Raw genomic sequence first — 15,501 nt, forward strand, 5'->3', positions numbered from 1 at the left:
ACAAGTCATCAACTTACAGGCCACAAACCAATGGAGCCGTTGAAGCTGCAAATAAAAACATCAAGAACATTCTGTGTAAGATGGTAGAAACTTATAAAGATTGGCCAGAGAAGTTGCCTTTTGCACTTTGGGGATACAGGACATCAATCCGAACATCTACAGGGGCAACCCCTTACTCTTTGGTATATGGAATGGAGGCTGTTTTGCCGATTGAGTTGGAAGTGCCTTCATTAAGGATTATGGCTGAATGTCAGATAACAGAAGCTGATTGGCAACGGAACCGATTTGAGGAACTATTTTTGTTTGATGAGCGAAGGTTGAAGGCGTTATACCACATTCAGGGGTATCAACGCAGGATTGCCAAAGCATTCAACAAAAAGGTTAGATCCAGGAATTTGAGGGAAGGGGACTTAGTGTTGAAAGACAACCGAGCTCCTATTCACGATCCTAGGGGCAAGTTTAGACCTAATTGGACGGGTCCCTACGTCATTAAATCAATCTGGTCAGGAGGAGCAGTCATTCTCATGGATTTGGATGGTTTGGAGTTCTCACAACCAATCAACATGGACAAGCTGAAGAAGTACTACCCTTGAGAGGCTCACTGGGCCGAAAACCTGAAAGGGCGACCCAGGCAAAAGTTAGAGCATAAAAAAAAAAAAAAAAAAAAAAAAAAAAAAAAAAAAATTGAAAAGCTCGCAAAGTTGAAAACCCGAAAGGGCGACTTTGGCAAAAGTTAGAGCACAAAAGGAGAGTGTCAATACCCGAGTGAACCTTAACCGGAACTACGTATGGCCTGATTCCGATCTTTGGGATACGTAGGCAGCTTCATCTTGAAGTTCGGCCTTAATCATTTGTCAACTCACTCATCTCGTCCATGTTTGATTGGTGTATCTTTATTCGGCTCGGCTATCCATATTTAATGGCTCGTCCCCATTTGACTCAGTTGTCCTATTTCTCCTTCAGACGAGTTCAGTCACAAGATGAATTCAAGTGTACATCTCAAGGGTTGATTTCATGTTGATCGAGTAGTGGTCATTTGCAAAAATAGATTTTGAGGACTTTTAATGAAGTTGACTGATTTTCTCAAAAATTATTCCATTTTTCAAAACTCAGACCATTCTTTGGACCAAAAAGAGAAAATTTTCAGTACTCATAATTTGGCTTGTATGATTTCAAGGTAGAAAATGGAACAAGTGTGCTAATTTACCTCTCATGTTGATCAAAATCGCTTTAGCAGAAAGGAAAAAACAAAAAAAAAGGAAAAGTGATGAACTAGGGGCACAGTTGAGTCAGGCTTTCTGTCTTTTATCCACACTATCGAGTTCTCGTCACCTTAATCAAGCAATCACCGAAAAATGCACAATAGTTGTCGCTGACAATGCTTTTCCGTCGAGCGATCGACCGGTGTTACTCTGTTTTGCGTTCATTTTGCTCCGACAAGCGCAAAAGGGTGTGTTTTGGGATGGTTTTTGTTTCATTTTCATTTCATTAAGATTGTGTTTTGTGTTTTGATCAGTGATAGGCTCAATATTCAGTTCAGAATTCACTAAAATGCAACCATTTTCAAGTTTAAAACAAAATGATTTTTATGTTCAGTGTTGTGCCATTCATGCTATCCAGATTTGTAGAACAAACTTGTTTTATTAAATACCAGGGATCAACCCCGATCAAAGTTGTACAAAAAGGAGTTGAAGCTATAAGTGCTCACTCAAAAAAAAAAAAAAAAAAAAAAAAAAAAAAAAAAAATAAGAAAACCAAAAAGAGGGAGAGTAGCATCTTCTCAGTTTTTCGGCAGCAACTCGGCGGAGAAGATTACAACCGGCTTCATTTGCACACAGTTTCATTGCCTAACTTTACCATCAGCTGCCTCGTTTCATCTTTACTCCTTCGAAGCTTTTGAAGACTCTGCCTCAGCCTTGGCAGAACTTCCAAAGGAAATTATTCCTCGCCGGCCATCAAATTGGTTGTGCGAAGAAACTCCGAATCGAGTCACGGAGGTCGTCAGTCGTTTCAATTCTTTGTTCTGCTTTTTCAGCACACCAATTTCTACCCGAGCGTCTTTGTACATACGTTGGAGGAGGGAGAGTTGTGCATTTAACCGATGTACCTCACACATCCTGTTCTGCAGTCGACGGGACAAGTTGGAGACCGCTGTCACGGTCTCCACACATGACCTCAGCGTATACGAGTTTGCTTCAATGTCAGACTGTGCCGCCATGATTTGATCAACTGACATCGCTGGAAAGTTGAAAACAGGGGAAGGAGGAGGAGCCCGTGGTTGAGGTTCAGGGGAGTCAGAATTGGTCATCTCTATCGTGGACTCGTTCAGGTCTGGAAAAAGAGTGAGAGAACCATGTGAAGAGGCCATGACAGAGGAGAGTAATGCAAAAGAAAGAGGTTGCAAAGTGGTGGCAGAGAAAGTTTGCAGGCTTTGGCTCTGCTTCTCTCTCGCAGGCCTCAACTTAAGAAGAGAGCGAAGGAGAGGACAAAGAGGGAAGAAGGCTGAGATGATCATTGACAATCGGGGCACGATTGGATAGCCTGTCGATCAGGCGCCGCGATTGTTGAAATCGTGTGCCAGACACAATGCTCGAAGAAGATAACGGAAGAGAGAGTGAGACAAAAACAGAGAGAGAGGCGGGAGAATTGTATATTTATACATATATGTATATATATTGTATATCTATGTATTATATATATTTGTTTGAACGTTTTGGTCACAAGAGTGGTTTGGGTTCAGTGGTTTGGCTCAGTGATTGAAGGCTGGAAGTTTGAGCCCGAGGTCAGGGGTTCGAACCCTACAATACAAATGTTTCTTTTGTTTTGTTTTGGTCTTATGTATATATATGTCTCGTATACCTATATATATATATTTGTTTGAATATTTTGTCACAAGAATGGCATGGCTCAGTGGTCGAGGACTTGAAGGCCAAACTTGAGATCAGAGGGTCGAACCCCCGTGTCTATGCATTTTGCATTTTTTCTTTCTTTTTTTTGCGTGTTTTGCGTACGTGCGTTGACGTCAGCAAACGGAATATGCCTTCTCAGTAACGGTATCTTTCGGTTGATGGCTGCAAACAGAATATTCCCTGAATCTATGTATGTATACCGTACATTCATGTCTGTGTATATTGCCGTATTTGTATGTATTTTGTCTGTACATAGTATATGTATACGGTATTTGGTTCGAGCATACAATTCCTTCTTTCATTCTGTGCATCTAACGCATAATAAAGCACCTATCGCACAATTTCGATCCTATCGCACTGTCTTGTGCAATTTCAATTTAATCACGCTATCTTGCGCATCACACCATCTTGTGCACTCCCTATGTCTAGGAGACCTTAAATCCTCTGAAGGTGCAATTCCTTTGGTGTTTGTCGTGCCCGAATGACTTCAATGGTCTAAGAATGGTCTAGGAGACCTTAAATCCTCTAAAGGTGCAATTCCTTTGGTGTTTGTCGTGCCCGAATGACTTCAGATGGTCTGGTATAGCCACCTGCCTGTGATTGCAATGAGTTCCTAGGAGACCAACTGCGACGGTGGAAACTAGAGTTCGAATGGCGATGCCTAGAACGCAAAAGGTTTGGAATTTCCGAGACTAAAGTCTGGTTTAAATACCCAGGGGTGTATCCCCGGCTTGAAATCTGTATGGCAGCCCCATAGGTTGAGGTAGCGTGTATGCGCCTCAATTCTGGATATTGAACCAAACTAGTCTGTCACCCCGTTGGAGAATAGGGAAAGTTGTGAATATGATCACGAAGAAAAGCAGTATCGGTGGCTTCTACATGTAGAGGTTACCCCTTGTCATTCTACCATACCTTCTTCCACTTGCGTGAGACGCGTTTGGATTTCGAATCCACCTTTACTCCTTTCACGTGAAACGTGATGTTTACATGGTTAAAACCTTCCCTCTCTCCGTATAAAATACGTTGAGATACGCCTGTTGGTTACACCATTGTCATTTTTCACTTGGTTAAAACCTTCCCCCTCTCCGTATAAAATACGGTTAGGTACGCCTGTTGGTTACACCATTATCATTCTCGTTGGTTAAAACCTTCCCTCTCTTCGTATAAAATACGTTGAGATACGCCTGTTGGTTACACCATTGTCATTTTCTACTTGGTTAAAACCTTCCCCCTCTCCGTATAAAATACGGATAGGTACGCCTGTTGGTTACACCATTATCATTCTCGTTGGTTAAAACCTTCCCTCTCTTCGTATAAAATACGTTGAGATACGCCTGTTGGTTACACCATTGTCATTTTCTACTTGGTTAAAACCTTCCCCCTCTCCGTATAAAATACGGATAGGTACGCCTGTTGGTTACACCATTATCATTCTCGTTGGTTAAAACCTTCCCTCTCTTCGTATAAAATACGTTGAGATACGCCTGTTGGTTACACCATTATCATTTTCTTTGGTTAAAACCTTCCCTCTCTCCGTATAAAATACGTTGAGATACGCCTGTTGGTTACACCATTGTTGTTCTACTTGGTTAAAACCTTCCCCCTCTCCGTATAAAATACGGTTAGGTACGCCTGTTGGTTACACCGTTGCCATTTTCTACTTGGTTAAAACCTTCCCCCTCTCCGTATAAAATACGGTTAGGTACGCCTGTTGGTTACACCATTGTCATTTTCTCTGGTTAAAACCTTCCCCCTCTCCGTATAAAATACGGTTAGGTACGCCTGTTGGTTACACCATTGTCATTTTCTCTGGTTAAAACCTTCCCCCTCTCCGTATAAAATACGGTGAGATACGCCAGCTGGTTACACCATTGTCATTTTCTCTGGTTAAAACCTTCCCTCTCTTCGTATAAAATACGTTGAGATACGCCTGTTGGTTACACCATTGTCATTTTCTCTGGTTAAAACCTTCCCTCTCTTCGTATAAAATACGTTGAGATACGCCTGTTGGTTACACCATTGTCATTTTCTACTTGGTTAATACCTTCTTCCTCTCCGTATGAGATTGTTGGTTATACTGCCATTCCTCCTATCGCGTGAAACGCGTTGGGATTACAAGTTTACTCGGTTAAAAACATCAAGTGCGTCTGGTGTTTACACCATCTTTCCTCCTTTCGCGTGAGACGCGTTAGGCTGTTGGTTCACTCAGTTAAAATTATGTTGTGACACATTTGTATGTGATCTTGTGGCACATTTAATGCAATGCACCCCCTGTTATGTTTCATATCATTTGCACGAAGCTTGCCTTTTCATTGTTGTCATCTTCATATCTTTATCATCACTCCATGGCATTGTATTGCATTGCATAATCATGAATTTTCAAACAACTGGCTTCGCGAAGCGTGTAAGTCCAACCTTCAAACTGCATTTTGAGCATGTCACTTGCATTCTGCCCCTGAACTACGCTGGTTTGATTCCTTGCAAAAGGATACGTAGGCAACCTTCGGGTTCAACCACTTGCATTGCATCTTGTTTGCTTGCCCAAGTCTTGCGGCCTTGTCAAAAGGGTCGTCTTTGGGCTTTGACATTCACTCACGTCATGAAATGACTTTGAGCTCTGTCAAAGAGGGGCAACTGTAGACACCCCATTTTGACCGGCCCTAAGACTTGGGCGCTTTCTTTTGATTACTCAATGATGAAAACAGGAATATGCTATCTCACAAAATTCTCAGTAAAAAGATGGAATATAAACTTTAATCCTAGTCTTACACCTGTTTTTGCCAAATTATTTTAGACTCCTTCTCTATTTTCTTTCCCTTTATTATGTATTATATATATATATATATATTATGTTATATTATTATATAATATTTTATTAAATTTATTCAGTACCCTGGTTTCACCCACGCACCATACTTTTGTATATATATATATATATATTATATTATATAAGGGTATTATTCCTCCTTTGAAAAAAAATTCACTACACTCCCATCGTGCGCCTTTTTGTTTTCTGTGCCTTTAGACCCGCTTTGGTCAAATTATGTTGCATATTTGGCCTACTAAAATATATTTTATTAGTCCATGTATTTTAATTTTACGTATTTGTGTGTTTTTATATATTTTTCTGGGTATTTGTACATGTATTTATGCTAATAATCTCTTTTATATATTATTATATTATAAAGTGCATAGTAATTTTACTGTGCATCTTTTGAAAACAACTCCTACCACCGTTTCTTCTTTTGTCCTTTTCTTACAATTATTTTCTATAAAAGGGGGAAGATCAGAGAAGGAATGGAGGATTTTTGGGCAGGGGAGAGATTACAAGAGTCAAAAATTGGGAGAGAGAATAAAAAAAAAAAGGGAATTGGTGCGAGGGAATATTGAGAGAAAAAGAATCAGAAAGAAGGAACTGTTAAAGTTGTAATTCCAAATTTTAACTGAGAATTGAGAACACATTCCACAGACTTGAGGGTAATCAAAAGAAAGTTTGTGAATCAGAAAATTCATCATGTCCCCGAAAGGTGAGTTTTCGCAAACTTTCATTTAATTTCAAAATGTGATATAATTTGTTTAAGTACTTTATTTATTGTTTTTCATAATTTTTTTTATCGCTTTAAATGGTCGGTTGAACCACCTAATTTTACTACTTTATCTGCTGTAATTTACGGTTGTATATAAACTGTTGTAATTTACATAAAATGTTGTAGTTTACTATTTATAAATTGTTGTAATTTTATCGCTTTAAATGGTCGGTTGAACCACCTAATTTTATTACTTTATCTGCTGTAATTTACGGTTGTATATAAACTGTTGTAATTTACATAAAATGTTGTAGTTTACTATTTATAAATTGTTGTAATTTTATCACTTAAAATGGTTGGTCGAACCACCTAATTTGTTAAAAGATGTGACCCCGCCAAATGAATAGTGATCGGTGGTGAATAGTAACCTCCGACGGTAAATAGTAACTTCCGGCGGTGAATAGTAACCCCGACGATGAATAATAGCCCCATCGATGAATAGTACCTCCGGCGATGAATAGTACCTCCGGCGATGAATAGTAACAGCGGATGAAAAAAATGCCTGGTAAGATGAATAACGATCAAGAAAGGTGAATAGTAATTGTCATGATGAATAGTAACTTCCGGCAGTGAATAGTATCTCGGGATGAATAGTGCTCCCGCAAAAATAAGTTTTCCCGAACAGAACGGAGCAGTCTTCCTACGTCAAGCAAAATATTTTCCGGCGCACATAAAGTTTCTTTATTTTATTTTATTTTATTTTATTTTTGAGAGTTTGTGAGGTTTTTATTTTGTTGTAATATTCCTTTCTCTCTCTCTTATCTGGTTTGTAATAATTTATTCAGAGCGTTGTAATAATTCCCCGCCCCGCTTCTTTCTATCCCGTTCTTTTACTTGCTTTCTTTATTTGTACATAAACATCATATTTATTTTTCATCATAGTTATGCTTTGCATCCATGTTTCATGCATCTTGATTCGGCTAAGTTTGCATTTGTGGATTTAATCAATTCCTATGTGATTATGTGCGCTACCTCATGTTCTTGAGATGATTCACATATCATATTTTAGAGGTTGAATCTTTAGTTGCATCTCATGAGTGAATTGCATTGGGATTTTGTATATAAGATCATGCATGTTTTACTAACTTTGTTTTGTAGCTTGTTCGCGGGTCGTCAAACATGTAAGTTTTTATGCTTTAGCATCCCGTTTGTGTATGTTTTTCTTACTATGTTTAAGCATCCTACCATGTGGCTATTTGCTTATGTGATATAATTGTATGAATGCCAGTGGATGGAGGTTGTGTCGCTTAATTTGGAATGATGTTGATTTTCATGTTTGTAAACTCAATTTATTTGAGTTATACATTTTCAAAACTCTTTCAAAACTACATGAAATCAAGTTGTTCCAAAATGGGTGACATAGTCTATACTTGTATGCTTCACATAGTAAATTTTAGGATTTATTAACTAATCAGAACATGAACATATAAATAAAATAAAATTCATATCATGGTTAGTAAAGGCCGATCTTTGATCGGGTGGGCGGGGGTGCTCATTATTGACCTTCCCCTCTCATACCTAAGGTTCCGAGCCAAGCATCCTTGGTAACGACGAACAGTGGCCTTGGCACGAGTCATGGGTTTCCTAATTTTCCCAAAATAAATATTAGGTGGCGACTCTGAGATCTGATGACGCAGTCCATTTTTGACAAAATTGTAATAAAATGGATTTTCAATAAAAGTTGCCAAATCTGGACTCTCATCTATGTTTCACATTGCACTCGTGAGACTAGATCAAAGAGATCTCGGGAGTCCGAACTGTTTAACGCGCGCGGGTAACCCCCGGGCATGTTACAATCACACGCAAGAGAAAACCTCTCAGCATATCACATGCAAGAGAGAAAAGATAAATTTCTCAGCGTATCACACGCAAGAGAAAACCTCTCAGCATATCACATGCAAGGGAGGAAAGATAAATTTCTCAGCGTATCACACGCAAGAGAAAACCTCTCAGCATATCACATGCAAGAGAGAAAAGATAAATTTCTCAGCGTATCACACGCAAGAGAAAACCTCTCAGCATATCACATGCAAGAGAGAAAAGATAAATTTCTCAGCGTATCACACGCAAGAGAAAACCTCTCAGCATATCACATGCAAGAGAGAAAAGAGAAGAATGAACACCGGAACTCATCCGAATGTTCGAAACCAAAGATGCCCTAACGCATCTCATGCGAGAGGAGAAAAGACGACAATTGTAAGTGAAAAGGTACATAACGATGCAGGTGAAGTGTACATAACAATGCAAGTAATGAGCATAACAATGCTAGATAGATGTGCATAACAATGTAACGAATGAGCATAACAATGCTAGATAGATGTGCATAACAATGCAAGCAATGGGTATAACAATGCTAGTGAAGTGGGTGCATAACAATGCAATTGGAACGTGCATCACAATGCAAACATGAGAAGTGCATAACAATGCGGGTGGAAGGATGCATAACAATGCAAGTGGAGTGTGCGTGACAACGCATATTTGAAACAAAATGCCGAACAAGGGAATACAAGCCTTAAGTAGACCAATTTCCAAATGCAACCTCCGATTTACCTTTCGGAGGGGTCATGATACATTCCAAAAAGGATACACCTCGTGCATACCAACCGACGATGAGCTACACATCGAAGTCATGAGTTGAAAATTCCGCAGAAACCTTTTGAGCTGAAAAGAGTGGGTTCTTCTTGCACTTTCTTGACTGTACTCCTAAACCGTGGTTACTACCTTTCCTTCCTGGTTATGTTAACAACTTTCCCTATTCTCCAACGGGGTGACAGACTAGGTTGATTCAGTATCCAGAATCGAGGCGCATTCACATGCTATCTCAATCTATGGGGCTGCCATACAGATTTCAAGCCGAGGATAGACCCCTGGATATTTAAACCAGACTTTAGTTTCGGAAATTCCGAACCTTTGCGTTCTAGGCAATAGCTGTCCGAACTCTAGTTTCCACCGTCGCAGTTGGTCTCCTAGGAACTCATTGCAAACACAACCAAGATGCATCTGGCAGGGGCTGGTTTTCTGAGGGAGCACTTCGATTGCCATTTTGGCTTGAAGCAGACTTGATCTTGAGCTTGAGCTTGAGGTAGAGGCACACTCATACTTCGGAGCTTTGGCAAGACTTGAAGAGGTACACACAGAATGTAGTCTCGGAACTTACTGAAGTTGAAACAAATTCAGATACCCGACATTTCCTCTTTTGCTTTTGCTTTGCAGTCCGGAACCAATATAGCTTCAAATAGGTCCTAGTTCTACTGTTCTCGCATGACCTGGGTTGAATCCTGCGATTTTATGAAAGAACAAATTTTGTTTTGTACAAATGTGGAGAATGGCATGGCACTCGGAGCACAAAACGATTTTATTTTTGAAATTCATAGATGAGCTTGCGACCAAGTATTGAGCCTACGACTGAACACAGCAAAGCGACTCAACAAGGAAATAAAAGGCACACAACCTAAACACCACTCAACAAAGGAAAAACAAAGTAAAACAACCTAAACACATCGAGACACGCTCAGAACGACTCAAAGCAAGAATCGAGATAAACAAAACAAAAGACACGACACACAGACGTGCACAGGAAGCCTGTTTCACCGGGTAGTGTTTCCCACCCTTTCTCATTTGTGATTCTCACATCACTCGGCCCTCAGGCTCTGTTTTTTTCTGAAAAAGCCCCTTTCTCACTTTTTCTCTCATCGTGCATCTCTCTATTCTTCAATCTCTCGTTTTTCATCCCTCCCCTGGGTGGTTGATGGATGAACAGGAAGTTGCGGGCTCACGCCCAACATAATCAGCTCGCGGCTATTTCCTTCGGTGACATCTGTCGATGCGCCGGATGAGGGAATGGAGCATTTTGATCCATTCCAATTCGTGCTTCGCACTCGGCTTGATACCTCGCTGCTTGGAGGATGAGAGAGCTTTCTGCCCTTTGTTGTTAACTTCGGTCATCCCCTTTTTGGCGGGTAAAGTGGCCTTTCTGGCAAGTATGTTGGCAATGGGGAAAAGACAGGAAGCCTGACTCAACTGTGCCCGTAGTTCATCATTTTGACCATTTTTTAGTTTTAGTTTTCTCCTAAAAAAAAAATTTTGACCAAAATGAGAGTTAGATTAACATGCTTGTTCAATTTTCTGATTTAAAATCATGCAAGTTAGGCAGTGAGCACTGAGAGTTTTTCTTTTTTGGGTCCAAGAAATGGTCCAGTTTTGAAAATGGAATACTTTTCGAGAAGATTAGTCAACCTCAGTAAAAATTCTCAAAAACTATTTTCGCAAACGACCACTGCTCAACGAGCATGGAACCTACTCTTGAGATGCGCAACCTCGGATCCATGGCAATGGAAAATTGCCCCTTGTCTGAAGGACACTGCATGGCAACAGAATGTTGCCCCTTGTTTGAAATGACACTGCGGCGTTCTGAATGGCAATGGAAAGTTGCCCCTTGTTTGGATAGCACCGCAGCGCATTGAATGGCAACGGAAAGTTGCCCCTTGTTTGAATGACACCGCGGTGCATTGAATGGCAACGGAAAGTTGCCCCTTGTCTGAATGGCACCGTAGTGTATTGTAGTCAGTCCTCAGAGCGATGATTGCAACCGAACTCTCGGATATAGAGAAGGCAAAGATTATCAGAACCATTACATGGACATGATTGAGTTTGAAGTGTTTTACGGCTGGACTTCAGAATGAAGTTGCCTACGTATCCCAAAGATGGGAATCAAGCCTCACGTAGTTCGGGGTTAAGGTACACTCGGGTATTAACCTCTCCTTTTTAGGCTCTAACTTTTGCCAAGGCGCCTGTTGCGGGTTTTCGACCTTGCGAGCTTTGTTCTTCTTTTCTTTTCAATTTTTGTATCTTTTCTTTTTTTGATTTTTTTTTTTGTTCTTTTCTTTGCATATTTCTTTCTGCTTTTTTTTTTGTATTTTTCTCTTGCTTAACTTTTGCCTGGGTTGCCCTTCCGGGTTTTCGACCCAGCGAGCCTCTCAAGGGTAAAAGTGTAGTGAGTCCATGCCAAATGGTTTTGAGATCCTGAAGTCATCTGAATCCAGGAGAATGGCTGCTGTTTTGCTTCGTAAGCTTCTTCTGATGAGATCTGATCTTCTTGACCCGACTTCCTTGCCTCTTGCTCGAGGGCTGCTTCAAATCTGGCCACACAGGCCTCACATCGTAGTTGACCGTCGAGCCTTCTGAATTCAAGTTCAAGGTTTGGAAGCAAAGGCTCAAGTCTCGAGGCTGAGAGCGATCCTAAACTGCACAATCTCAAGAGCGATTCCACACAAGTCTTCGCAGGACCGCGCAAAACATTTTGTTTTTGAAAATTTTTAAGAAAGCGATAAATCGCTCATGCTGAAGATAGTGTGAAACCAGTCTGGATCAAGCCAGGGTCCTTCTCAGTACTCACACTAACAAGCATGATTTCATTCATTAAGGGCTTAGCACGCCTCTCTTTCTCTCAAATGATCAAAGTTTTGCAAATCCCGAGGAATTCCTTCCTCTTCGTTTTCACCGCAGTATTCGAAAAGTTTTGAAAAAAAAAAAAAAACTTAGGTCGATGCAATGATTTTGGGGTGCAGAAGAGTAGGCGAAAAGTACTGCCGTTTCATTCAAACTTTCTGGCACAATTGGCACATGGCCAAGGCAAACACAAGAGCGTGAAAAACCACTGCTGTTTCATTCAAATCTGTTGGCATAACTGGCTCCCTGGCAGAAACAGACTCAAAACAAAACGAAAAGACAAACAGGAAACAAGCGAGTGATGCCCGAGGTAACACCCCCCCGGAATCACCCGACTCTTATACGACAGGATTGACTCGATACAACAAGACAGACCCAAAACAAAAGAGACTGACTCAAAACAAAAAGACAGACTCAAAACAAAACAACAAGACTGACCCAATACCTAAGTCAGAAACCGGCATTCACAAATGCTCAGAATAGTGCCTGTCCTTCCCACATCTGGAGTAAATCGAGTGCCACCTGCAGCTGGTTCATCCCTCGATCACATCTCATTATCCCCCCATAAGTTCACCGATCAAGTGCCGATAGACTTTGTAGGACCTGGTGCAGGGATGACCCCGTTGTCGATCAGATCTTGTATTTCGTGGTGGAGACGAAAGCACATGTCAGTATCATGGCCAGCTCGCTGATGGAAGGCACAGTAGTCAGCTGGGTTGTGTGAGAGAGGGAGGTTCTTTGGTAATGGCTGCGGCTCGAGAGGCTTCAGATGCCCTTTCTTGATCAAAACCCCTAGAGCCTTTGACAAAGGCATATAAAGTGGGGTGAAAACCTTCTTGGCTTGGGGTGGATATTTGGTTCCTTGTGAGCTACTTCCGGACGCACCGGTGAATGGGGTAGCTGTTTTTGATACGGTGGTAGCCACCATGCCCACATCAGAAGATTTTGCAGCTGCATCACCACTGGTGGTTGCATTCGAACTGCGGGAAAACGCCCTCCTGGGCTGCTCCTTCTCCTGGTCAAACAGACCTTGCCTCATTTCATCTTCGATTTGTACCCCCATATCGTGTAAATTTGAGAAAGTAGGAAAGGGGATTACAATCATTCTCTGCATTAGCTTGGGCTGGAGATTGCGCACAATCATCCGAATTTGATCTTTATCAGTAGGCCTTAGAGTCATCATCGAGGCCTTCGCCCTCCACCGGGTCACGAATTCTGAGAAGCTCTCCTTCGGCTCCTGCCTTGTCGTTTCAAGATCACGAGTTGTAATCTCGATCTGAGTGTTGTACGAGTATTGCGCGACAAAGGCCTCAGCCATTTCATCCCAATTCTTCTTCACTTCATCCTCTAACTTCGCGTACCAGTTGGCGGCCACACCCGACAGGGTTCGGCCGAATAGCGAAAGCTTCTGTGGTCGCGTTAGGCCCATTGGCCGCAAGATGTCTGAGAACAGTCGGAGATGGACCATGGGGTCCCTGGATCCGTCAAAGCGGTCGATTTGAGGCATTTTGAACCTATCGGGCAATGTTACGGCCACGTCGGTATATCCATCTCCGATATCCAGGATAGCCTTGACCCCCTGGGACTTCTTGAAGAGTTTCTCAAGTTTGCTCAATTTCAGAGCTGTATGATCAACCTCGAACTCAAAGGGAGAGTCCGGGTGATTGGGTGTATGGATCTTGGATAGTTGAGGTAAAATTGGGGGCGGAGCCGGCCCTGCCGGAATGTCCGTACCTTCCTGGACATTTGGCGTCTCCCCAGGTGTTGGAGCTCCTGTTGGGGAAGGAACTTGTTGTGAGGTGGATGCGTCGCTTTGCTGTTGCAGCTTGATGATGAGCTCGGCCTGCTGAGCCATGATCGCAGCCTGCTGTTTGGCAAATTCCTCCTGATGAGCAGCATCCTGCTGCATGAGTTTCATACTTTCTTGCATCTGGCGCAGCATGGCCTCCATCCCTGACGTGTTCTGCTGTTCCATCTGACTGATTGGTATCTATCCCTGCAGTAGAAACTGAGACCTCAGCCTGACTGTTCACTGGTGGGGTGGATAAGGGCCACTGATCTGGTAACTGCTGAACCGGTGATTTATGCCCGACTAGCCCTTTTTAGCTTACCTCTGGCGGAGGAACACTGATTGCCCTTGAACTGAATCTCTGACCTAGCAAAGTCTATCAGCACAAGTTTGATGAACCTCAGGGGATATCAGAGCCTTCTGAAGCTATGGTTCCCAGACTACCTAGCAAAAGAGAAAACAGACAGCATCTCAGCCCGATTCCATCTGAACAGATACGAGCATAGTTGAATGAGTGTGCCCTCTACTGAATTCTGCCCCAAAATTCTGCCCTAAGCCTGAGTCTGATACCCACAGGTAAAGCTGACTCCCAAATACTGATAGTAATGCCCGCAGGTCTGATGCCCAAATTCGCAAACTGGTGCCCGCAGGCCTGATGCCCAAACTCATACACTGATACATGCATTCCTGTAGAGACGCACTCTAAAGCACATAACAGATAGGTGAGAGCCAAAACACCCCTATGTTGGGGTAGGGTTTCCCTGTCCTATTTTGTCAGGAGCTAGGGTTTCACTACGCACGCAGCGGTTTCAAACAACCTATAAACGGGTAAGCAACCTGTCCTAGTTTGGAATGGTCACTATGGATCCGAATATGCATTAGGTCGAATGGTCAAAAAAAGGGTGCCCTGGTAAAACCGGGGTTTGTGTTCCCATACTGGCAGAGCCCACAACCGGTCAGCCTTATGGTCATGCCTTGACAAGACAAGCCTTCGGCAAACCGTTCAGGAATAGCAGATGGCAAACACGGTGTCTTAGGCGCACCAATGCAAATGCAATGCAAAGAATCACATAAGTGTAGTCAAAAACAGATATCACGAGTTCGAGTCAAGTTCTCTAAATCCCCAGCAGAGTCGCTAGAAACTGTAACAAGCCCGCAGGGGGACCTCGCTACAGCTCGGACTCGACTTGTAGTCACGGTTCTAAATCTGAACCAAAGAGTCCAAATCTGGCAAATCGTTTTGAGAAAACAGATTTTTTGAAAGAAGTGCCAAACATGGACTGCTTTGCCAGATACAGAGTCGCCACCTAAATATTTTATTTTGGGAAATTTAGGAAACCCTGACTCGGTGCCAAAACGCCACGTGTCCGTCATCACCAAAGTTGCCTCGGCTCGGGAACTTGGGTACGATTGGGGAAGGTCACTTCGTGAGCACCCCCGCTCGCCCGATCAAAGATCGGCCTCTACTAACCATGATATCTATTTTTGAAAACATTGTGTGTTCTTATTCCAGTTATTTAGCCTAGGTTACTATGTGATGCGCACAGCATACAAGTATAGACTGGATCGCCTGAATTGGAACAAAACATTTCATGTTTGCTTTTGAAAGATGGTTTGCTACTCGCAAGTAGGCTTAAAATGCAGATTTTGCCACCCTCGGGTGGGCTTAGAAAAGATGGTTTTGCCACTATTTAGTGGGCTTAAAGCTCGCAGTCAATGATTTGCTCCAATTCAAATAACCCAACCTTCACCCACAGGCATTCAGGCA

This window comes from Camellia sinensis, chromosome 2, assembly GCF_055761805.1.
Source record: "Camellia sinensis isolate YWXY chromosome 2, ASM5576180v1, whole genome shotgun sequence".
In the NCBI taxonomy this organism is placed as follows: Eukaryota; Viridiplantae; Streptophyta; class Magnoliopsida; order Ericales; family Theaceae; genus Camellia; species Camellia sinensis.